Source organism: Esox lucius, chromosome 21 (assembly GCF_011004845.1).
Source record: "Esox lucius isolate fEsoLuc1 chromosome 21, fEsoLuc1.pri, whole genome shotgun sequence".
NCBI lineage: Eukaryota > Metazoa > Chordata > Actinopteri > Esociformes > Esocidae > Esox > Esox lucius.
This window is the reverse complement of record NC_047589.1, coordinates 2065561-2092936: the sequence shown is the minus strand read 5'-3', so window position 1 is coordinate 2092936 and position 27376 is coordinate 2065561.

The following is a 27376-nucleotide window of genomic DNA, read 5'->3' as shown; positions in this document are numbered from 1 at the left end:
GTGATCGTCTCAATCTCCACGTCAGAGAAGTTTCTCTTTTTTGCCGTCTTCCGTGTGTCCATGGCGTAAAATGAGGGCGTGGGGGATGCGGAGACTTGAATATATAGGGGCGTGTTATTCTAATGACGATCATTTTCAGCCGCGGCATTTATCAAGGGAAGGTATTGCGTACACCTGGATTTTAAAGGTACGCACAGTTTCATAAATCAGGCGGTGAGAGGAGTGTAAGCAAAATCGTACGCCAACATATACGCCCGTTTCTACGCAAGAATGATAAATGAGGGCCATTGAGAGCATGTGTTTGCTGAAATAACAGAAAATGCAACAAATTATTTATTTGTCCACTTTTTTGTAAGGTTTTTAGAAAGAGTTTTGAATACTGAAACGTTTGGAAACAGGTGAATAGTGTTTACAATTATGGTAAAGGTGGGTTTTTGGGAATGACGTAAGGATATGGGTTTTTGTGCTACATTTACTTGTTTTTTAGCAAAACTGTAATGACACATTCAAAATATCGTATCACAGGTACAGGCCAGCATGTTCAGGGATTCTTTAGTGCAGGCATAATTTCCACACCTATAGACAAACCCTGAGACACAAACACACACACTGCCGGAATTCTATTACTAGGATGGCCATTGTGTTCATTCTGCCCTTTCATATATTATTTGCATATCATTTCAATAATAAATATAAAAAATATGAAAAAGTGGAATGTCAGGATAGGTAATAAGAAACATGAGGGCACTGATTTATTCTTCTAATTAATGTGAAAATGTATTAGTTAATCGACAACCACAAAACCTGCTATTGTAATTACAGATACTAATTTGAAGTAGATCAATATTCTATCATTTCTTTTTGTAAAAAACAAACAAATTCATTCTTCCTTGGATGATAGAATCCAATAATTTAAAAACCAATATGCATTTCAATGCATAGTAAAAACCTTCATTGACACATAATAAATGCATATACCCCAAAATGGCCAAAACAGTTAAACTGACAGTCAAGCGAAAAAAATATGACAACTCACTAAACTGCAGGAAAACAAACTTATTTAGAAAGCCATTATTGTTTTATTGAGTAAAACTTTCATGCTGTAAAATGATGATGAAAGTATTTTCCTCTAAGTTGGCTCACTCACAAGGCATCAGGTTGTTTTGGAGGCAAAAAACATGCATCAATTTGACGCTTGTGGATCAATTACTCACAGTCAACACAGGTAACATCTACCTTCCATGTGCAGCTCCCACACACTGGCCTACCTTGTGACATTTGTCAAAAGCGTCCTTTCTATTGGTGACCCGCATTCTCAAGGGGGAAAAAGGAGCAAAATGGAGCAATGAAAAAGGTAATGTGGTCTAATGAGACCAGATTTACCCTATTCTAGAGCAATGGACTTGTCAGGGTAAGAAGGGAAGTGCATGATGAAATAAACCCATGCATAGTGTCCACTGTGCAAGACTCTGGAAGGAGTGTTATGATCTTGGATTGCTTCAATTGGTCAGGTCTAAACTCAGCAACTTTGAGGCAATAAAGTCAGCTGGGTACCTGAATGTACTGAATTACCAGGTTATCCCATCCATTTATTTTTTCTTCACCGATGGCACGGCATACTCCAGGACAACAATGCCATGATTCATCAGGCTCAGATTGTCCAAGATTGGTTCAGGGAGCATGAGGAATGATTTTAACAAATGAATAGTGCTAACAGCTACTCATTTAACATGATCAGATCAAGTTCCCATAGTGACTCTAGTCTGCTTTGCCCTGCCCATAGGCCAATGCTACAAGCGCCACGTACCGGCCACAGATGAGATTTTTAAATACTAATAACTTTGCCCCAATTGTCGTGCAGACATAAAACTGGTATAACATGGTGTGGAATGACATTAGAACTTTACAAAAGGCAGTTTTCATTTCAGTTTGACAAAATGTTTCACTATTTTCGATTGTCACCAAATTTGGTATGCATCATTGGTATGACAAGCTAATTACATGTGCAGTGTGTAGCACCAATTCACTATTTGGGGGCGCTGTTCCAGAGAATCACATTAAACACTCATTAATCCTGAGCACAAACAGGACTATACAATCTATCAGGCCTATCCTCATATGGCGTTCTTATAGCTTGGACCCCTTAATTGCTGCATGCAGCTACATTTCGTTCTTATTATTGTGATTGATGTAGAGTGTCCTTGTCCTTGTGAAATTCGCTTAAAATACAATATAATATTATAATTTCCCTCTCTGTGTGTGTGTGTGTGATTGTCAATTGTTTGATCATAATTCCTCTGCCACTGAGCCGCAGCCCCATTTTTACTAGTGATAGTAGCCAGTGAGATGGAACGCATACTCCATAAATCAAAACTTAGACCTTGAGACGTTATCAGTTCTCATTCCGGGAACTGAGAGAAAGTGGTAGATGTGATCGTCGGTGAGAGTGTGTTCGGCCTATGGTACTGGTGTTTGCTCCAAGGTGGGGTACAAATTAATTTATTCTCAGAGGTGCTAGACAGGTTAAATGTATGTACACTGCTCAAAAAGATTAAGGGAACACAATATTCACAGTATAACACCAAGTCAATTAAACTTCAAGGATATCAATCTGTCCAGTTAGGAAATATAAGTATAAGCGAGTGTGAATCAATGTCACCTGTTTTGGTGACAAGTGACAACAGGTACACTGAAAGTGACAACAGGTACACTGGAGAGGCAACAGCAAGACAACTCTAAAAAAGGAAATGGTTTTGCAGGTGGTGGCCACAGACAATTGCTCTCTCCTTATCCTTTCTTACTGATTTGTCTCTAGTATAGTATATTGCTAGTGGCTTGTCACTACTGGTATTCAGGTTGCACAGGCAGTCCAGCTCCTCCATGATGGCACATCCATCTCCCAGTACTCAAGAGCATAGACGAGGTACCAGGAGATGGGCCGTTACAATAGGAGAACTGGGCAGGGCCGTAGAAGGACATCAACTCAGCAGCAGGAACAGTATCTGCACCTTTGTGCATGGAGGAATGCACAAAATGACCTTCAGTGGGCTACTGGAGTGCATGTTTCTGACCAAACTGTCAGAAACAGACTCCATGAGGGTGGCATGAGGGCCCGATGTCCTCTTGTGAGATCTGTGCCCACAGCCCAGCACCGTGCAGCTCGACTGGCATTCGCCAATTTGAGCTATAGTAGCTTGTCTGTAGGATCGGACCACACGGGCCAACCTTCACTCCCCATGTGCACTAATGAACCTTGGCACACATGATCCTGTCGCCGGTTCAACCTTGAGTCCTCATCATAAAAAGATCTGATACAGTCTAAGCGGATAACACCTGGACTCTCAGAAGGTTAGCAATAGTTAGATGAAGATAAGTATTGGTTTAGATTAAATACTAGTTTAGTTAAAGAAATGGTCAAAATATATGAGTCAACGGTGGAACCGCTAACCAATAAAGGTTACGGAACCTTAAGCACTGGCCATAAAAAGATCCTGACACTGAGTCTGGGCAGACATTGCCCTGAGTGCAAGGATGTTGGCTTAGAGACAGGTAGTAGGGGAAGAGGCTGATAAGGAATAGTGAGTACACATGCACAATAGGGGTTACTTTCAGTATCTCAGGCTTGGTGGGTGAACCGGTTCTAAATATACAGGGCTACAATTATTGTTGAGCTATAGGAACCGCCGAGTTGCAACATAAACTGACCTCGCAGTGGGTCAAGTTATACCCTACGCTACATTCCAGTGCCAGGTAAATTGAGTTTGGTATAATCCCTCCAAGGACGTAATATTCTAAATAAAAAGATCCCAGGGCAAGTGCGAAATAACCAAAGACGCTTGGCGCCATCATCTGGTTAAAACTGAGAACTGATAATTAACAGGAGGTAAGTTGATCAGGTGATCCCAGAGGTAAAGGCTGTGAAAGCTTATAGTCAAATTATTATACAAATAATTCAAGAGCAGCATTTAGTGGGCTTTAGCATTGAAACTAGCCAGATTTTTTCAACTTATATCCAATGTTGCTAGCAGAACGACACCTATGGTTCTTCCTTTCCTATAGTGCCCCCATGTGGCCAACTTGAAACATCATTCACACATAAATTAAAATCTCAACCCTGATCATGTGTACCAAATTTAATCTCACTGAATGAAATAGAACAAAAGATATTGTGCCACCACTGTTTGGCCAAATTGAATTTACTTTCATGTCACACTGCACTAGTTTTCAGGACATTTACCTTAATTGGGTATTATAATAACATTTTCTGCATCAGATAAATATGGAAACATCAAAAGTCTGACACTATTAGAGCAGTACAACACCTTAAGCCCAAAACAATTTAACTAGGAAGTTTTTCTGAAATAAATGTAGCCTAATTGTTGTAAAATAATGATGGGGTCAGAACAGATCATTTTCAAAAGTATGTTTACTGAAGTAAGTGTATTAACATCAATGATTGAGCAAACTCTCTTAGGATTGTTTAATTTTGTTGATCAAAAGACTATTAAAGGTGGCAACAATAAAACCAATACCTTTTAATTTATTTGGAAAATACCCTCCATATTCTTACTGTAAAAATATGTTGACTTTGAAGGGCGTGGGCATATAGCTTACGTGCCCATGTGTTGTAGAAACAAAGGAAAACAAAGAAATTACTTAACTACTGAGAATGGATTATGTACTGAGGCTTGAACACAACACCCTCTAACAAAGACACATTTTAATAGCTAAAGCATTGGTTAAAAAAGCTAATGTCATCATAATGATGTAAGGTGAATTAACGCTAGCTTAGACTGATGCTCTTCTAGCAATAATTTTTTATGAAATAATCATGGCAACATTGCATTCCACTAAACAGTTTCTCAGATTAGCAAGTTATTGTACAAATGAAAACAGAGAATTAACTTAGCTACATGAGCATAGATTAGCTGAAGATGACACCCTCTCTAAAAGGTGAAATTATTATTAGCGAAAACGTATGTTATAATGTTCATGTCACCAGAATGATTTTAGATGGACTAACGTTAACTTAAACTGAAGTTAAACATTTCCGTTAGCTAACATTACTAGTTAGCAAACGTCGTTAGAATTTATCCCTAACGTTACCGTCGTTAGCTGTTTTTTATTGACTCTGCTAGCTAGTTAGTTTTAATGAAATAATCATGGAAACGTTGCATTCCACTAAATATTTGCCTATAGTAGCAAGTCACTGTACAAATAAAAACAGTGGATTAATTTAGCTGCTGACTACAGATTAGCTACTGAGGCTGGAAAACATGGCACCGTATCTTAATTGCAAATTATTAATAGCTAAACTGTTTGTTGCAGTGTTCATGTCATAATTTCAGATGGAGTAACTAGCTAACTAACATCATTAGTATTAATGCTAACGGTTGCTAGCTATTTTTAGTGCCCCTGCTAGCTGTTCTTTTGGATTAAATAATCATGGCAACATAGCATTCCACTAAATATTTGACTGTTAGGGTTGCAACGATGCCCAACATCCTTGATTTGATTTGACTTTCGATTTGTAAGTCACGATTCAACTCGATTTTCGATGATCCACTTTGTCATTGCTGACTACACTGCTGTTAAGACAATTGGCCCTGTTTTGTAAATATAAACAATAGCTTTTTATTAAAACAACTTTTATTTAAATACATTTTATGTAAAAAATAAAAACATAGAATATGTAAATTAACTTGAACAACTTACAAAAATAGAATACTTAAAACAATAATAATACCATTTTTTTTTTATTGGTGGCAGCTATGTCCAGCACTTGTCTACTTTAATATAAATATTTACACCTTGGCATTTATTTGGCAAGGCTGCAGATCCATTGCCATTAACTTTGCTATTGCAATTTGTGCACAGTTTATTGGTTGTTTGGCTCTAAATGTTTTTTCTTTGTGATGCTCACTCTTAATTAAACATTATCTAAAACTGTTCATGAGTCACTGTGAGTTGTAATATGTGACCGAATAATTTATAATTCATTTTGAAAAGCTAATGTCATTTTGATCTGACTAGTTATTGCAGTAGTCCATTTTCAGGGCATGTAATTTTATTTGTAAAAGTTATTTACAAAGGGAATGTATATTATGTGGTAACTGTGAGTAATTCTGAAAAGATAGGTAATGCAGATCCTTCTGTGGGTTAATTGGTCGTCAAACCATTGGTAATGTCTCAGGGCTTTAGTAGGGAGATTGTGCTTCTCTTCCTCATTCAATAAAGACGAGTGAAGGCAAGAGATGCACATGCGGTTTCTTAATATTCTCCCGTTATTATTCCCTTGTTTAAGCTAATAACCATTCACAAAGCACTGTAAATTCAAACACATGTTGATAGTACATTTATGTTCTCATGTTACTGTGATTCTAGACAAAAGAAAGACGTTTTTTTGCTAATTGAGATGACGTGTATGCTAGCGGCCAGAGTGTTAGACCCATGTACTTGCTCTGTAAGTGAATGTTTATCACTGTAAAAGCCTAGTTCATGTGATGGTAGCAACAACGAATAAGTTAGCAAACTAAGAATACATTTCATTATATAAATGTCATGTGAAACCTTGTTACAAATACGTAGTACGTTTCGTGATAATTTAAAGATATAATTTAGACCATGTTAAAAAGATACTTGTGTTGACTGTGGTCCTGAATATAAGTGAGTGTATACATTAATGGATGTCTGAGTTTTGTATGCATTGTTGAAAATGATTCAATACATGTGAAGGCAAGAGCCGCATGTGTGATTTCTTAATCTTCTCCCGTTACTATTCCCTTGTTTAAGGGCGCACCATCACCAACCAGACTAGTTAGTAGCAAGTGGCTTTTATTAGTAATGAGACTATATGAATTCCATGTACAGTATAGTGTGTTGCATTGGGGGTCAAAAAGGGACTAGAAAATATATTTTTGCTGGATGTATCAATGCCCCATGATTTCACATTATATTTGTAATTGTACAAAGTCTCCTGAGTATTTCGTACAATGTATTCACTTCGACACTGAAGAGTTTTTCTGCAAAAAGTATCCCTTGTACATTACAGTGTTGGGATGGAAAATATAGTGTGGTTGGCCATATTACACAATCCCCCTCCAAAGCTAATGAGCACAAGCAATTTAACAACAATAACATAAAAAAAAAATTAGATTATGTTCTCTAAATTAACTTATGCTCTAACCATTTCTCAGTGTGCTCCATCTTATAATATTTTTTAGCTTATGTAAAGTATTATTTAAATAGTAATTTTCTTTCATTTATAATTTCCCCCACATAGTTTTTCCTTTGAAAATGTAGCCTACACAATACAAACTATAGACACACTGCAAATCTTTATATTGAAGGCATCATATGAAAATCAGAAGTCTTATTGTTGCTGCCAAATGTATAGAAGTTTCACCACAAACATGTATGGTTGCCTAAAGCTACATAATGGCAAAATAATTGCTATATAATTCAAATAACCTCACCATGATAATTGGCCTATAGGCTATTTTCATTCGATGTATAACCACCCCATATTCACAGTGACATTGAATAAAGTGATTTAACAAGAGGCTTACCAAACACTAATTACAGAAACATGGATACATGGTGAATTAAACCATCAAGGATGTACTGTATCATTATGTAGTATGACAGGACGCTGCAACACAAACCGACATCACAAAGCCCAAATAAATCCACCACCAAATCCATTTATTTTCCTAATTAGTCAATTAAGTACAAGGTGAGAGCGAAAACCTGCAGACACTCGGCCCTCCGTGGAACCGGTTTGAGACCGCTGGTCTATAGGAAAGCACTACATCTAAAAATCTAAACGTCACGAAAGAAAGATAAAATGAATCTAACATGTTCCTACACTACGTCCTAACTAGTTTTACCTCAGTTAGGTAAGCAAACATGTTTATTTATATAGCACAAATCAATCAATCAATAACATTTATTTATAAAGCCCTTTTTACAACAGCAGTTGTCACAAAGTGCTGTTAACCCCAAGGAGCAAACAACAGTAGTGTTGGATTTCAGTGGCTAGGAAAAACTCCCTAAGAAGGCCGAATTTTAGGAAGAAACCTAGAGAGGACCCAGGCTCAGAGGGGTGACCAGTCCTCTTCTGGCTGTGCTGGGTGAGATATTAAGAGTCCTATTGGAATAATTTATACATTTCTCTGGGCTAAATCCAGAGTCTATTTGATTTTAGACTAGGTCAAAAGTATGACCAGGTGGACAAGGACAGGGACAGCAACGGGCCCCCCAAACCAGGTATTCCGCAGGTGTGGACCAGGACCTCATCTCCTCCTAATATTTTAAACTGGAGGAGACTGAGAAAAGTTAGAAAGTGCATTCCTCATATCCCCCAGCACAATATAGCAGCGTAACACCTTGGAACCTGAGAAGGGGGGATCCGGCGACACTGTGGCCCTACCCGGGGGAGGCCCCGGACAGGGCCCAACAGGCAGGAAATCAATCCACCCACATTGCCAGGCATCAACCAAAGGGACACCCACCAACCGCAACCCCCCTGAATGAGGGCCGAGTATTGCCAGCAGCGTACAGCCCAATTGCACAAGTGCGCAACAGAGAGTCAACAACAAGCCAGTGACTCTTCCCCCGAAAGGCATTGGAGGGAGGGCATCCCAGTGGCGACGAGAGCCCACCTGGCAAGACAGCAAGGGTGGACAGTATCAAGCCTACTGGTCACCTTCACGCCCCCGGGCCAGGCGAGTTTGCATTTCTAACCTTAATTGGCAGATCATTCCACAGTAGTGGAGCTCTATGAGAAAAGGCCCTGCTGCCAGTTGTTTGTTAAGAAATTCTAGGAACAATTAAAAGGCCTGCTTCTTGCGATCGTAGGTTACGTGTAGGTATGTACCTTAAAATCAGCCCTAACCCTACCAGGCAGCCAGTGTAAGGACACTATGACAGGAGTAATGTGTTCACATTTTTTTGATCTAGTTAGGATTCTAGCAGCCTTGTGCAGCACTAATTGAAGTTTATTAATTAATTTGTCTGGATAACCAGAGATAAGAGCATTGCAGTAATCTAGTCTAGAAATAACAAAAGCATGGATACATTTTTCTGCATCAGTTTTTGATAGAAAGTTTCTAATTTCTTCAATTTTTCAAAGATGAAAATAAGCAACACTTGAGACATATTCTATATGTTCTTCAAAGGAGAGGTCAGGGTCAAGGGTAACGCCACGGTTTTTTACAGTTTTTTGGGATACGACCATGCAGCCGTCGAGGTTCACAGTGAGATCTGCTAACAACACTCTTTGTTTCTTGGGTCCTAAAACGAGCATTTCTGTTTTCCTTGAGTTTAAGAGCAAGAAATTCTCTGTCATCCATTTCCTAATATCTGAAACGCATGCTTCCAAAGTAGCTAATTTAGTAGCTTCTCCATGTTTCATTGAAATATATAACTGTGTGTCATCAGCGTTACAGTGAAAGTTTACATTGTGATTTCGGATTACATCGCCCATAGGGAGCATATATAGTGAGAACAATAATGGGCCCAGAACCGAGCCTTGAGGAACACCAAAGCATACCTTTGACTTGTCATAGGATATGCCATCCACATTAACAAACTGACATCTTTCAGATAAGTAAGAGCTAGAACATGTCCACGTAGCCCAATATGGGTTTCCAGTCTCTCTAAGAGAAGGGAGTGATCAATAGTGTCAAAAGCAGCACTAAGATCAAGAAGCAACAGGACGGATGCGGAACCTTTGTCTGAGGCCATTAGAAGGTCATTTGTTACCTTCACGAGTTCAGTCTCAGTACTATGAAGGGATCTGAAACCGGACTGGAGTATTTCATACATTTTATTTGTCTTTAGGAAGGCATTCAGTTGTTGGGAAACAAATGTTTCTAAGATTTTTGAGAGGAACGGGAGGTTTGATATTGGCCTATATTTTAATATGTCGGGATCCAGATTAGATTTTTTTAGAAGAGACTTAATTTCCGCTATTTTTTGTGAGTTTGTTACACATCCGGAGGAAATGGAGCAATTTATTATGTTCAGCATTGGCAAACCTACCACAGGAAATAGCTCCTTAAGTAATTTTGTTGGAATAGGGTCAAGCTGAGAGTTTGTGGGTTTAGAACTCATTACAAGTTTAGTAAATGTGTCGAGCGATACGGTATAAAAAAATGTAAGTGTCCCCATTGACACCTGGTCAGGGAGGTTCAGGACATTTTTAGGACAACTGAGATTTTGAGGACCATAACTATTTAAAGAGGAGTCAGTTATGTGTCTGATGTATTTCGCAGTATTGAGTTTAGATCCTCGATTTGATTGTTTACAGATTTATTTACTCTGTCGTTAATGAGCGAACTTGTAAGAATATCAAGGAATTTATTTGTAGTCCGAGAATTTATAGTACGGCTTTTGAAACTCATTGTTTGCGGAGCAAGTGGATCATTGGACTTTTCCATATGAATATTGAAATTGCCAAAAATTAGAATACTATCTGCCATGACTACAAGGTTAGACAAGAATTCTGGAAACTCATTGAGGAACATTGTGTATGGCCCGGGGGGCCTATAAATAGTAGCTATGTAAAACGATTTATCGGCCTGTTTAACTTTGATTAGTAAAACTTCAAAAGAATGAAACTCAGTGATATGTTTGAGAGTAAATTTATATTTACTGTCATAAATATTAGCATCACCCCCTCCTTTTCGGGATGCACAAGGGATATGATCACTAGTATAACCAGGAGGAGAGGCCTCATTTAAGGCAGTGAATTCATTAGGCTTTAGCCACGTTTCACATAAACCAATAACATCTAGTTTATCATCAGAGATTAATTCATTTACGGCAACTGCCTTTGGATCAAGGAATCTAACATTTAGGAGTCCCATTTTGAGATGCGAGGTGATACAGTCATTTTTATTTGTGACCGAGGTGGAGGAAGGCTTTATCTTAATAAGGTTGTTTTTGTTAGCACTAACTTGTTTAACGTTTCTCAGCCTGGAACGAGTCACAGTGGCAGTAGGTAAAGCTGTACTAACTACTCTGGCTATGCTATCGAAAGACTCCACTATGCTAGAAGGCTGGCTAACAGCCTGCGGCCTGACCTGCACCCTCTCTCATGTTAAGGCTATAGGAGTGAGACTCCTGTCAATATTCCTAGATTAAAGAAGAGCACTACTCCAGCTAGGATGGAGTCCGTCGCTCCTCAGCAGTTCAGGCCTGGCCCTATTTCTGGGAGAGTCCCAAAAAGAAAGCCAGTTATCTACAAACTCTACCTCCTGCGACGGGCAGAACTCCGTTTCAGCCAGCGATTGAGTTGCACAAGTCTGCTGAAGAGCTCGTCACCACCCCTAGCTGGGAGGGGGCCAGAGACAATTACACATCTTTCTAGCTAGTTTACACGCTGATGCTATGTTCTGCTTCGTAACCTCTGACTGTTTCATCCTAACGTCTTTGGTGCCAACATGAATAACAATATCTCTGTACTCTCTATACTTGCCAGTTTTAGACTTCGCTAGCACCAACCCCAGATTTGCGGCTACGTCGGTGGCTCTGCCCCCCGGTAAACAGTGTACGATCGCCGGCTGATTCTTAAGTCTAATACTGCGGTAATGGAATCGCCAATGACTAAAGTTTTCAGTTTTTCAAGGCCGCCGGTAGAAAATGCCTGCCGATCATTCCCCTCCGAAGACGGCTCGGGCCTTGACTCCGACTCCAGTGGGGAAAACCTGTTGAAAGTCTCAGTTGGATTTAACAACAATTCAGGTTTAACTGGTCGACGGCATTTCCTCCCAGTGACCAAGATAAAGTTCGGGGGTCGCTAATAAGACTATCGTTTCTTCCTCGTGGCACTGACGCAGTTTTTTTCTACACTAGCATAATCCTTGCCTAACATTTGTGTCAGAAGCCGAGCCTCTAACTCTGCTATCTTTTACTGAAGACGATAGTTCTCCTCCGTGTTGTTGCTACAACAATTACAGTGATAAGGCATTTTAATGATACTTAGCCTCGGGTGTTCAGGGGTGAGTAGTTCCGTTAATTATGTCCAAAAAGAGTCCCGGTGTAGTAAAGTTGGGTAAGAGGTCAACCGATAAAAATATTGCGTTGGTAAAACTCTTAAAATAGAATTTTGACCAATTAGTTTATACAGAGTAAATTTGAAAAAAGTTTGGCAGGTAGCCAGGTAGGTAACAGCAGGCAACGTACAGCACGTCAACAATCCGCAATCTCAACAATCCCACAATGCAGTTCATCGAAGCATATTGAAGCAATTCAATGTGCTTTACAAAGAAAAGGAAAAAATTTAACAATGCAGTTGTATAAAAACAAATACTCAAATGAAAACATCAAAACAACATCATAATAATAATACATAGAATAAGAAAATAGAAGTAGAATAAAAACGGTAGCTGGTAGCTGGCTCTCTGATCATACCACCTGAAAAATGCACACGTAGGTAACTAGGCAAGCTAGAAGGCTACTGCATGTCAAATATTCATGGTAAACTCAAAATCTGATTGGATGAAGAATATGACAATCAACAATTTCGTCCCCATTTGCTTCAACAGAAGCAATTTTATAGGGGTCAGGGTAGATTTTCACTCGGAGACAGCACGTGGAAAATCTGATTGGATTAACGCTCCAATTTATCTGAGCTGCACTGGAAACGGCGCAAACGAGGGAGAGAATAGCTATCAAACTACGCCAGCAGACTGATGGGAACAAACTTTGTAAAATACATATAGTGTCAAGGAAAATATTTATACATTTTTTTTTTATTATTCTGATTCTGACATCACTAGGCCAGCAAAAAAGGCCTCTTGTCAGCAGCAGTTTAGATAAATATCTTCTTGTATACCAAATAATAACGTTATTAAGTCATCAATGTTTTGTAATGGCGACATAAAATGTTAACTGGTGTGTCATAAATAACAATTTCTGAAATTTCTGACGCAGTTAAAAGATAAGACCCTGTTTCCAATTATCATCTACCTTACTATTTTGTTTAGTTGCATTATATTTAGTTTTTATTGATTTTGCAAATGACAGACTAGAACGTTTTACCTACCTTACTTGCTTTCTGGTCAAGAAAAAATACTGATCAACTTAAGATCAGTCAAATCAAATGTATTTATAAAGCCCTTTTTACATCAGCAGCTGTCACAAAGTGCTTTTACAAAACACTTGGCCTTAAACCCCAAGGAGCAAACAACACTAGTGTTGAATTTCAGTGGCTAGGAAAAACACCCTAGGAAGGCCGAAATGTAGGAAGAGACCTAGACAGGACCCAGGCTCAGAGGGGTGACCAGTCCTCTTCTGGCTGTGCCGGGTGAACATACTAAGAGTACACATTTTAATAAATAATAAATCCATGTGGGCTGAGTCCAGAGTCTATTTAAACTTAGTCCAGGTCGGAAGCAAGACCAGATGGACAAGGACAGGGACAACACGGGGGAGGTGTCAGAACAGTGGCAGCTGAAATCGTCAGGTATCGTCAGGAGGACTTTGGACAGGGGTCTTTCAAGCCAGGTAGTCCTCAGGTGTGGACCAGGACCTCATGTCCCCCTAAGTTTAAAACGGCAGGAAACAGAAAATGTAGTATCTTTGTATCTACAAGGATTTATAGTGGAGAAGGAGAACTGACCCTACTCCCACAGCACAATAATATAGGTCTGGTGAGGACCCCCCTATCTGGGGGAGGCCCCGGACAGGGCCCACCAAGCAGGAAATCAATCCACCAACATTGCCAAGCATCAACCAAAGGGACACCCACCAACCACAACCACCCTGCCCTAAATAGTTTCAAAATGTAATTTTAACCAGTTGAAATCAGAATACTGCTTTATCTGATGAAGAAAATTGTACTGTATTATGTTTCTTGTCCATTCGTGCCATCGGCTGTCAAGGTTCTGAACATGTGTACCATTGGACAAGATTTTACGATCTGAAAAGTGTGTTATTATATGAAAAGTATTTGGTTAACTGTAATACATGTTTTTAAGAACTACCAGTACAACATGAGTGCTACTACATGACGTGTGAAGAAATGGGTGTTGTTCTCATGTAACATCGGCTCAATGGCCGTTTGTGTGAGAAAAGTGTGACCGCATGTATAGAGGAAGCCATGTGGTTGACACACAAAACTCGGCTACAGAAGTAGAAGACAATATTTATCAACACATAACACTGAGTTTAATGGATGGAGGAGTCTAGAGAAGCTAGTTAGCTAATCTAGACAGCTATATCCTATTTGCTTAACTCACCATTTTCTGCACTCTCAACCGCCTTTTGATTCCACAGCTGAACTATACATAGCGTTTTGTGGCCAGATATTTTTTCTAGAGGTTACATTAATTCAGTGAATATATCCCATCTTCCCTTGAATTAGTTGACTTCTATCCTCTTGCTAACAGTAGTGTGGTGGAATTGTTTGCGCCAGAGCCGGGAGTGACGAAGTCCAATTTATTACATGTGAAATAACAGTTGATTATTGATGGTACATGCTGTGCATAATGCTGTGATTGTTGTTGTCATGATGTTGTGATTGTACTAAGTGTAAAAAAATTATAGAAAAATCCTTAGTTGATTGGACGATGTATAGAAGATCCTTCAAAGAGAGTTGAATGGACTATATATCGGAGATCCATCAATAAGAGAAAACAAAAAGATTAAACATAAAAAAAGAAAAGATCATTAAGAGAACTCCTAAACGTATAGTATAGCCAATTATAACTAATTCGACACTCTTGAGAGCAGATTAGTGAGGGAGCTAACTGACTGGTTATCACTGAGGCCGTAGCCAGTGATTAGATAGGTGTGTGATGCAAACTGTTTTGGATCACACATTCCCCTTGATCCTGTTGCACTAGGACCATGGTGGTTGACGAACCCCTAAGTGCCAAGACAAGGCCTGTCAGAAAGGGAGTGTAGATTAAACAATTCAAATTCAACTACATTACTGAATGTAAGGGGCTACAAAGTTAGCTGTAATTATCCGAAGGTACGCAATGTTGAGGATACCCAATAACTTTAGGTGAGAGGCCATATCCAAAGATACGCTAGGTTGAGGATATCCAATAATGTTAGGTTTGGGGACTAAAAATCTCTACAGCGTTGACAGATGTACGAATGGTCGACTTTGAATCTGTGTTCCCTTTTTTGGTATAATGATCTGTGTTCTGATAAAAATTAAAGCAAAATTATGTAATAATATAATAATATAGGCAATACAATTGAACTGAATATATGTATACAATTTAATTCCATTCTCAGTTGAGGTATAGCCGAAATAGGACTGGGTTATGTTTATTAATAAAGCTGCATTGGTTATGGGTCATTCCCATTGCTAAGATTTCGTTGTGTGCTAAGACATAGATGTGTGACAGTTATAAATTAAGATTTAAGTCTGAAGGAAATAGTGCACTATTTGAGATGACGGTCACCTGGGGTTGCTTTCCAATTCCAATAGACTCTGTGTACCAGCGTAGTGAGGAACTTCCGCTTTTGTCTAGAAGTCTGCATTGCAGTTTCCGGTTTACTTACTAATACTCATCCGCATTAGTGAACACCTAAACTCACAACAAGATGAGTGATGCTGTTGTACGGAAAAAAAAGAAATATAATGTACGTGACTCATTTAAGTTTCAAGGTAAAAATGGGGCATCATTTTAATCAGGAGGATGTCCTCTTTTTAATAAAATATGGCTTGCGCCATTCAATGAATTCAAACGCTAGACTGGAAATAGTCAGAAAATGCGATTTTTTATATACTTCCACGTAATGCAGGTTTAAGCGCAATTAATACCATATAGGACCAGATGTTTACTTCCTATGCCAGTTGTTATTTTTCAGTTTCGTTGTGAAATGAGGTTACAGTAGTAAAATAAAAGAGGAGACCTGTTTTGTTGCTTTTTTGAGGCTATGGAATTTTAAGCTTCATTCAGGTTGAAGAGGCTGAACGAAGGTTAGTTTCAATTCACTTGCTATGGGGACACGCTAGCTCAGCCAGCGTTCTTTTGCCATTTTTGAGGCTATGGTTAATTTTTATGCGTTCTATTGTCCTGCCTAATACTACACTAAAAAGGAACACGTCGCTAACTAGCTTAGCCGATAACCGGCCGGCACACCACAGTAAACTACTTACCCTCGTAGTTGTGCAGATAACTCGAAATGTAGAGTTTGAATCCTTTGTTCCGCTTGCTTGTTGGAGCAGGGGACCAGGCATCAACAATTCGATGGACATCACTAATGCTTATTTTAGGCAGGTCTTGGAGACATCTATTAAAACTTAAATTTTGGGCGACGCGGGTGAATGCCTTAAATAAACCGGAAAATGATATGCCGACATCTGGCTAAAGCGGAAGTTTGTCCATATGCTTGTGCACAGAGCCTATAGGAGAACTCGGTGTGCATGAAACAAAATTTGAGATGACGGTCACCTGGGGTTGCTTTCCAATTCCAATAGACTCTGTGTACCAGCGTAGTGAGGAACTTCCGCTTTTGTCTAGAAGTCTGCATTGCAGTTTCCGGTTTACTTACTAATACTCATCCGCATTAGTGAACACCTAAACTCACAACAAGATGAGTGATGCTGTTGTACGGGAAAAAAAGAAATATAATGTACGTAACTCATTTAAGTTTCAAGGTACAAGTGGGGCATCATTTTAATCAGGAGGATGTCCTCTTTTTAATAAAATATGGCTTGCGCTATTCAATGAATTCAAACGCTAGACTGGAAATAGTCAGAAAAGGCGATTTTTTATATACTTCCACGTAATGCAGGTTTAAGCACAATTAATACCATATAGGACCAGATGTTTACTTCCTATGCCAGTTGTTATTTTTCAGTTTCGTTGTGAAATGAGGTTACAGTAGTAAAATAAAAGAGGAGACCTGTTTTGTTGCTTTTTTGAGGCTATGGAATTTTAAGCTTCATTCAGGTTGAAGAGGCTGAACGAAGGTTAGTTTCAATTCACTTGCTATGGGGACACGCTAGCTCAGCCAGCGTTCTTTTGCCATTTTTGAGGCTATGGTTAATTTTTATGCGTTCTATTGTCCTGCCTAATACTACACTAAAAAGGAACACGTCGCTAACTAGCTTAGCCGATAACCGGCCGGCACACCACAGTAAACTACTTACCCTCGTAGTTGTGCAGATAACTCAAAATTTAGAGTTTGAATCCTTTGTTCCGCTTGCTTGTTGGAGCAGGGGACCAGGCATCAACAATTCGATGGACATCACTAATGCTTATTTTAGGCAGGTCTTGGAGACATCTTTTAAAACTTAAATTTTGGGCGACGCGGGTGAATGCCTTAAATAAACCGGAAAATGATATGCCGACATCTGGCTAAAGCGGAAGTTTGTCCATACGCTTGTGCACAGAGCCTATAGGAGAACTCGGTGTGCATGAAACAAAATTGTCCTCCCTGGACAATCTAAATTATGAAACGCGACCAAGACTCACTTTTAAGTTAAGAATCAACTGGCCAATGTTAAATGTATTGTCTTGTGTGTGTTCGTTTAAATGTTATGTGTTTGTGCTATGTCCAAGACTTGCAAACTGCTTGCTTAACAAAACTAACAATTAACTGCAAGCCTGCTTCTTCTTTAACTTCTTATGGTTCTATTTGTTTTGTTTGTCATGTATGTCTGGATGGTCAGTGATTCTCCTGTTACCTCCAAATTTATGACTTTAAATAATTCGAAGTGAGTAAATGGTACGTGCTACGCTCATGGTGACATTTGAGGAATGGTTATTCCCGATTTAAACTAGACGTTTTCTACGGGTGTTGCGTTTCCTAATTCCCAATTTAGGCTAAATATCCTCTACTAGTCTCTAGATTTTTATTTTCATTTCTAGGAATGAACTAGCATGGTACTGGTGGGCTGCACCCAACCCACACGAAAATAAATATATTTTTGCAATGCATGTGGAATGTGATAGATATGGCGAGTGCATTTAACTTTATTCAAAATGCATCTTTCAGGTAGTGAATAGCAACCTTTTATGTATTTCACCTTTTTATTTTGAGATGTATAACCCACAGACTTATAAATATATACATACATTTAACTTTATTCAAATAAAGTAATCTCATAATATACCCATCATTTCGGGTTATATCCTTGGAGGCCTCAGGTTTCAGTGGATTGATCCTGGTAAGGACTGTGGGGTTCCTTAGGTGTAACCCAGGAATTGTTTTTTTTCCTGAAATCTTGTATTACAGCCAACAATAGGACAAACGCAGCCAACTTGTCCTCACACAGCGAATATACAAAAAACACTTTCAAAATGTTCATCATTAGTTCTAGTATGATGTTCTAGATGTATTAATATATATATTTTTAATACATTAATTGGCCAATTCTGTTATTTTAAGTGTTTCCCAAATATGTTTAAAATATATATATATATATTTAAGGTGTATTTGTTTATGTGTTGAGAGGTGGTGGCAGTATACTAGATCCCACCCACCATTGATTTGTTGATCTGCTTTATTTAATGCTTCTACGATTAAATTCTGTTTTTTATAAACATCCCATGCAATTATATGTTATTAAATCTGAAATGAATAAACACCATCTGTAGTATCCACACAGACCTCCTGATGTACACCGACACCTACAGTGACATACCACGTACAAAAGAGCCTAATAACATCCAAGACTGAGTTTTAAAAGAAAACCCTATGTTTGACAAGTTTCTCCTTTTCACCAGGGCACATGGCGCCAACGTGCCAGACTGGTTATAAGTATAGGAGAGGGGTTTGCTGGTTCCCTGGCCCACCAAGAGAGACAAAGTATTGTTAGTGCAAGTCTTGAGCGGATGGCCTTATTAGAATGAACACATAACCACATACTGCTTCTTAAGACTGTGGTGAGGTCCTTATCAATCCAACATTGGAGGCGCTACTGAAATGGTGAATCCCTATTTAACCGTATTGGTGTCGCCACAATCGATCCATGCATTTGGTTAAACCCTCTAAAAGTAAGGACAGCCGTCCTTGTAGGTTGACGTATACATTGTTAGCATGGTGATAACCTTCCCATAACCCGAATGTTACATTAGTTAAATTCAACATCCTCCAAATGCTGTTGGGTTAGGTCCGCTGTTTTTTTATGGTAAACACTAGTTAGATCCCCAGATGGGATCTATGTATAGTAACAATTTCTGTCTCCCCTCAGTGTCGAGAGAGTGGTGTCACAGTTTTGAATAGTGTTAGAAAAGGGGGAGAGGGACTTAGTTAGCTGAAAGGTGGAGTAGAACGTGGCCTTACAGTTCTATGATAAAATAAAGCATTTGTGAGAAATCTATTTGGATTATCCATCCTTATTGGCTGTTTGTATTAGGAGAAGTATAAAGCAGGTCAAGGAGCAAGCTAGCATTAATCAACCATTTAACATTAATCCCGCTACTGTCATTTAGCCTCCACCAGTGCTGAAAAATAATAATAAATCAAACCTCTCCACCACCTATTCTCTTCTTTCTTTAGGACCCAGCCTTGTTCAGTAGAGCGTCTGAATTAAAATGTTTTAAGTGAGCGCATTTTATTTTCACATTCAGTTTTCGGTTTTAGAAAAAGCACTGGGAAGGACTAATGTAGGCCCTGAGAGTAAGTAAACATTTATAAAAGTATCAGTAAGACATTGGAGCCAGACTTCTATGAACCTTTTCATTTGTCATTTTGAACTACATTTTGAGATTCTTACATTGTGTTGTGTGAGATTCCATCTTTGTTTCCCACAAAGTAGGAGTCCTGAATCCTGAATCACTGATAGACCTGATACACCTTGTCCAATGACACCTGTGGCCCAGAACATTCCACGGCAAAACCAAGCCCAGACCCATGAGACTGACTTGGGCTCAGTAAGAGTGGCGAGCCAGCCAAGACACTGACGGTTCCCTCTTCACCATGGAGAGGTGGGGGACAGACTGTCATGTACAACAGACAGTCTAATGCTGGACCATTACTGGACACCCTCACAGCCAGAGGGACTGAGCTCCATGAAGGAGAGGTAACCATCTGGACTGACTCATAGGAAGAGGAACACTTGACTTTGGGGTCACAGGGAGGTACAATACAGACAATAGTGGGCACACGCATTAATTATGGGACCCCAGAATGGCTGACAACATCAAATCACAAGGCATGAAACAGCAGTATCAGTCTTTAAACCCCTGTAGTTTTTCACATGAAACAATTAGGAAGGTTGGAGAAATGGAGAGGACCATGCAACACAACGTGGCGTCAAAATCCATGACTACACCAGTCAGGAGCCATTCACCTGGACATGGGGAGATCAGGGAGCAGAGGGGAGTTGTATTTTCATTTCCTTCATTTATTTCTTGTTTTATTATTACATTTTATGTTTGGGTCTTAGCAAATTTACCAGCAAGGCCCTCTTGTCAAGTTTTGCTCAAATTCACCAGCCTGACCAGGCTGATCCGAGTCATTGCCTGGGTTTGGAGAGTTGCAACAAAATGGAGAGAAGTGTGAACCAAGAATTCAGCCTCAGATAAACCAAAGTGGGAGGAAATTCCTTCAACAAACTGGAGGTCCAGAGGCAAACAAGCTGTACTCACTGTTGGGGAGTGTGAAGATGCACTAAGAGACCTGTTCCTTGCAGTTCAAGAGGGTATAACCTTTCAAGACACCACTCTCAACTGACTTGCTGTTTACAGAGATGGAGAGACTGGGCTCTTAGTTTGTGGAGGGAGGTTCCAGATCTTTGATGAGAATAGGACTGCTGTACCAATTCTACCATATGGATATCTTGGATATCCACTCTCCTAGCTCAAGAGGCCCATGATGCAAACCATGAAGAAATAGCAGGTACACTCCTCCGGATGAGGAAGAAAGCCTGGGTGATAAAAGGCCGGAAGCTGGCTAAAAAGAGAGTTGACAACTGTGTCGTGTGCAGAAAGGCCAGGGCCAGAAAGTGCCAACAGATCATGAGTGACCTTCCACCCGAGCGCATATCACCAGCCAGACCATTTGAGTACACAACTGTGGACTTATTTGGACCATAGGAAGTCAAGGAGGAGGTGAGAAAGTCAAGCTCAAGCTGTGGAGAATTGTCTTTTGCTGCATGGCATCCAGAGCTATACACACAGATGTTGTCAGTGACCAGTCAACTGAAGGCTTCTTACAGGCCTACCAAAGATTCACGGCACTGAGAGGGCATCCAAAGAAACTGTGGTCAGATCCTGGAAAGAACTTTGTGGTTGCCAGACCTGCCCTCAAAGACCTCTACCACTTCCTGGATCAACAAATTACATCTGAGCTTGAAAATGAAGCGTCAAACATGGAACAGAGTGGAGCTGGAAGATCCACCCAGCAGACTCCCCTCACAGGAATGAAGCAGCTGTTCGCACTGTGAAGCGGGCTTTGCGCAATGTGAGAGGAGAAGGACTCTTCACATGGAGTGAGTTTCAAACATTCATTTTCATGGTTGCTAACCTTGCCAATGAAAGGCCCATGGATGCCAGGACTGTATAGAATACATCAGCCCTAATTCACTTCTGCTTGGAAGGACTGGACCTGAGAATTTGTATGAGTAGTCTTCAAACTGAGTTTGAAGACTACTCATACAAATGATTAAGAGTCATTCAAGCGGAAGTTAACTGGTTCTGGAGGAAGTGGAGTCAGTTGGCTGGACCTAACCTGTTTGTGAGGAGTAAGTGGCACACAAAGCAGCGAAACGTGGCCATTGGAGACGTTGTCTGGCTTGCCGACCAGAACGCATTGAGGAGTCAGTATAAGCTTGGTAGGGTCGTCAATGTCAACACTGACAAGAAGGGCATTGTGAGAGATGCAAATATAAGAACCTTCCCAAGTTCTTCCATCTCAACTTTGAAGCATGTTCATGGATACAAAACAAAGAAACATTCAACCAGAATCCCTACTACAATTCTTCACAGGGACGTCAGATGTTTGGTTGTGTTATTACCTGTAGAAGAGCAGAAGTAAAGCCATCGAAGATGAAGCTGATGTGACCTCCTTGGGTTCAAGAACCAGGAGATCAAGTGGGAGGTGTTACGTCAAAAGACAAGTATTCATGTGCAAGGCATTCACTTTTTCAACTCCCTTCCAAGATAAAACACCAGCAGGGGGCGAAAATGTGCATGCATTGTGGAATCCATTACTAGCTTGTGTTTCCCTGGGAAACATTTATACTGGTGCACCTTTGTGATAGCAGGTGGTGAAAAAGCATTTCCCTGGAATTGCTTCATGGAAGAGGAGACTCACATTCAACTCATTTGGGACTCTGGAGATGCAACCGGTAGGCACATGGACATTGTTGTGTAAAATAGTTGCCAGTTAAGTGTTTACCTGTGTTGAGGAATTGTTTGTACAGATTCGTATTGGTTTGCTGGGAGAAGTTTCTCCATAGCCTTAGTTAACTCTAAATGCCATTCATAATAGGACTATATTGAGAGTACATGTATGATTTGAAATGACCTTACCTGAAGTAATGTATCTTTTTGTGTTTTGCCTTTAAAGGTTATCAACCTAGCTAATTAACAAACTGACTGGAATTAAATAAAATAAGTCAAAAGACTTATTTCAGCTAATTTGAGATGTAAAAATAGCGCTTTGTAAAGCACTACCCCTATATCACCAGAAGATCAGTCTACTTACCTTTCTATTTAGAACTTACTGGCCAGTGAACAATATCTTTAAAACAGATTTAAGCAACTTAATTAGACAAACCACCACATTCACTACACTTTACATTTGTCCAAATCATAATTCATAGTTGTTTTAGGTTGGTGTGACTTGTGATCTTTTCACAAGACTGAAACATTTTTGTTTCTGACATTTAAGTAATGGTCTCACCATCTGTTTAATAGGGCAGTGTAATTTTTTGTGTTGTTGTAGCCTGTTTGCTGCGCCCCAGTAGAATAAATAAACTGATGCAGTGTTTTGTCTTGTCCTTTCTCCTATAACTCAATGCATGGAGACGAATTGGGAACAATCATGTGAAGACTCCTGCAACCTTTCACTTCGGCACTTTTTGAGTTCCAGAAACAGATTTCTGGCATAACGGACATTTATTCGGGAAAGGCGGAAGACCTGACCAACTTATGTCTGGAACACATCTCCAATCCGACAGTTAGACAGAACAACACTATTTGAAACTTGAACCTGGAGCCTTGTGCCCAACAGCAACAGATCTGAGGCACCGAGTTGCTTACTACAGAAGATTGAGACTGTGTGCACAGCATCAAGACTAAGGCAAATATTAATGGACTATGTGCCTGGTAAAGGGAGAGGACTGGGGAGTAACTTCACAATTACATTTTGACTTTGACATGTATTGGGATAGAGGTTGTGCTATATCTGGTCAAAATGGAGCGGGAAGTCAAAACTTGTAACTAGAATATACTAGCTAAATTAAAATCCTATGGGAGTAAAGTTAAAATCGGGATGGGTAAGGACATATTGAAAGGCTAAAATGAAAATTCTACCAGAAGAAAATGGAAGGACTCCATTGGGAAAGATAACTGATCTTCCTTCTGCAAAGGAAGCAACAACTGATCAACCAATTGACAATTGGCCTTAGCAGTTGGCCCCAATGAACAACACAACAGCTCATCATCTTAGGAAAGGACAGGCCTGGAAATTGACTCTGACAGCCGAACCAAACGATCAAAGAGACCAGATGTCACCTCACGTTAACGCACTTACACTGCACCCTTACACTGCACCTCAACACATCCACCACTCACCCACACATTCTAAGAACACATTCTGGGGGCTCTCTCACCTATACATTACAATTACACGACAGGCTAAATATCCCTAACAAGTTTGATGCTGTATACATGTTCTTCATTATTAATACTTCAGGAAAGGAACTAATGAAGAACAGGTTGCTCTCATTGATCAAGGTAACCAGGTGCGATGGTCCACCATCTGTAGGGCCGGGGTGGCCCATAGGAGAAAAGGGAGGACCAACTCTTGTCCCGCCCTTGCCCCAATACACGACCCAATTTAGACCAGAGGTAAGAAACAGACAAACTCTCTCTCCTCCATTAGTGAACCATAATGTTTGCAGGGAAGACCGAATAGCCCATATAGAATGTCTGTTTACCCCAGGGTCTCCTGCAACTGTGTAGTAAGTCTCTTATCTGCTTCACCAAAATCTTCTGCCCAGATGTGTAAAACAGCTTTGTGGGACCAGGAAAAGAAGGAAGCAGTTATAGGCAACGGTTGCCCAGAGACAGTAATGATAAGCCAAGATAGGAAGTTAGAATTGTATTTTTTGTAATTAACCCATCCACATTAACCATTGGTACTGTGTTCTACTGTACTTTCTCCATCCCTGAAAGAGCTCCAAAACAAGAGAACCAGGTGATACGCCAAGGCCACCAGGTGGTAGTGGTAAACTGTAACAGACCCAAGGTAACCGACCCACACCATGATTAACCCAAGGGGGTTGGTCACACTCCGCCAGCTCTTTTTGTTCAGGACCATGCCATTAAAGGCAGGACCAGTAACCTATATAGCCAACTTGCTCTCGCTCATGCAAGATACTTCAAGAAAGGAAAATGCTTAATATGTGGGCTAATACCACACAGTTCCACAGGGGCTGTGCCCCTTATGTCTCTTCCAATCTCTGACTGTGACTTGTGTGCTTCATTGTTTCCCAAGAGTACCCAGCCGGACAGTAAATATGGGCCCATGTACGGTGTGATGCAGTCCTTGGATCAGGTGCGTGATTTAGCTTTAGAAGTAAGACATCTTGCTAATGTGACCGCTAGGGCCAGTAATTTGATCTCTGAGGAGCTGGGAGCTGTACGCTTGCTTGCTCTCCAGAACAGGGCAGCCTTAGACTATATTGCTGGATAGTCTTTGAATGGATTGGTATATTCATTATAGCCATAGTGGCCATATGCCTGTTAGTACTCCTCCTACGTGCCAGTTGTCGAGTGGCCCTGAATGTATTGTGTTACAATAATAATCAATTTGCCATAGAGCTAAAAGACATGCATTAGTCTGAGACATCCCAATGTTAAGAATTGATCTGCTGATATTGATTTACTGATGCTCACATATACTGACTGCCTCACAAGTCCATGCTTAGGTAAATATTCACATAGTTTACCTGGAGTTGTCATGATGGTATACATCAAACCCAGAAAGGGCCTTGGCCCAGTGTGGTGAACCACACAACCCTCCCATAATAGAAGAGCCAGATCCTCCTGTTTCAGTTCTATGTATTTTGTATAATTTGTATAATCATAACAACTGTCTTGATTGTCAGTGTTTGATTCCGATGTAACTTATTTAAAGTAACTGTGGCCTCCTGATCCTTAAGTTCCACATCCAGTGATTAGGGCCAGGCCTCAACACTATCTGATCAACGACCCTGTTCAGTTGGCGCCAAGGTAAAGCTGCCTGTGTCTCTGTATTCTTCCTTTTGTGTAGGACAGTAAGGCTAGCTCAGATCAGGAGGTCTGGTAACTATCTTGTTTTCCTATTAGTATGATGACTTGTTTTGTATGCATCTCATAGCATTAGAGATAATATTCTGCCATCTGACAAGGATTATAAAGAGCTAGAAGCCATAATATTAATCGGAACAATTGTTATGACACTACTCTGTTGGTCTCTGTACTTGCACTCTGTTTTGTGAAAGCAATTGTTCCTGTGGATCCATGTAATTAAACTTGAAATAATCAACTGTTATACCAGACTCTGAGAAGTTTTTACTTGTATAAATTGCGAATGTTTTCCACAAACAAAAGAGATGCATTTTATCAAAATGACTTAAAAACGTATACCTTTTTATAAATTGAATGGCATATTGTCATATGAAAAAAACAATTGATTGGAATATTAATAGAATTAAGCAAAATTATATTCAAGTCTATTTCAATGACAAAAAAAATGGGGGAAAAAATACTTTAATACACACAGAAGTACTCAAATACAAAATACTTTTTGGGTATTTGAATATTCGACAATCCGTGCTCATCCCTAGTACCTAATAGGATTATTATATGCATAACGGTTTCTTAAAAATGTGCATATATGTAGAAAACCATGACCCCTTGAAATTTTTTTTTTTTATAGAACTTGGTCTATAGAGACTAAATATCAAAGTACATGAAGATCGGACATTTCATATGAAACACGTTTCATGAATCTAGGACACCTGGTGTGGACATTTGTCCTAGATTTACCCAACTTTTTGTGGGAAGCTTGTGGAAGGCTACCCGAAATGTTTGACCCAAGTCAAACAATTTAAATGCAATGCTACCAAATACTAATTGAGTATATGTAAACTTCAGACTCATTGGGAATGTGATTAAAACTATAAAAACGGAAATAAATTATTCTCTCCACTAGTATTGGGACATTTCATTGTCTAAAAATAAAGTGGTGATCCTAACTGACCTAAGACAAGGAATTCTTGTCCACAATCCAAGTCCCAGTCATCGGAGTACTGAACACCTGTGCCTCGTTTTCTCTCTATATTAGCCTGTTCTCCACCGCCACTCAGGTGTCAGGTATTGTTCAAGCCTTCACATTGCGTGCGTCCTTGTCATTCATTCCCAGCCTATTGTGTTCTCCTTGCCTTGCCCTGTGCCCATTTGTCTCTGTGTATAGCCTGCCTCTTTAACCCTGTTACCAAAAACTGATCCCCTCTTTTAAAAGAATTTAACATTCCATAAATCAGATATTAACAGGAAATTGCATAATCAGTATATTTTCTGCACCATGGCCAGGCAACAAGTAAGTACCCTGATCACATTTTCTCTATTTTACATAAATGTTAGAGTTGGCTGCTTTCGTCAACCTCAAGGATTCAACCCTGTTACCAACATTTTTGTTCGAAAATATATATGAATATAGTTTTTCTTTAATTTATGAAAAACATATGCTTATCAATAGCTATCATGCTACATGTGCTCCCAAGCTTGCTAACACATCCTGAGTAATATCCTCCTTTTGGCTAGGGCTGCAACCCTGTTAATTTTTGTTGGGAAACAGGGTTGCGTAGTAGTAACAGGGTTGCTAATTACAGTTTCACTGGGAACAATTGTATTCATATAAATGTAGTGCATTTATAGGAATATTTCAACAAAGTATAAATATTGAAAATAACAGCTATAAGTCATTGACAGTATGAGGCTTCATGAGTTGTAGTTTTTACATATATACAGTGAGGGAAAACATTTGATCCCCTGCTGATTATGTACGTTTGCCCACTGACAAAGAAATGATCAGTCTATAATTTTAATGGTAGGTTTATTTGAACAGTGAGAAAAATCCTGAAAAACGCATGTCAAAAATTGTATACATTGATTTGCATTTCAATGAGTGAAATAAGTATTTGGCCCCTCTGCAAAACATGACTTAGTACTTGGTGGCAAAACCC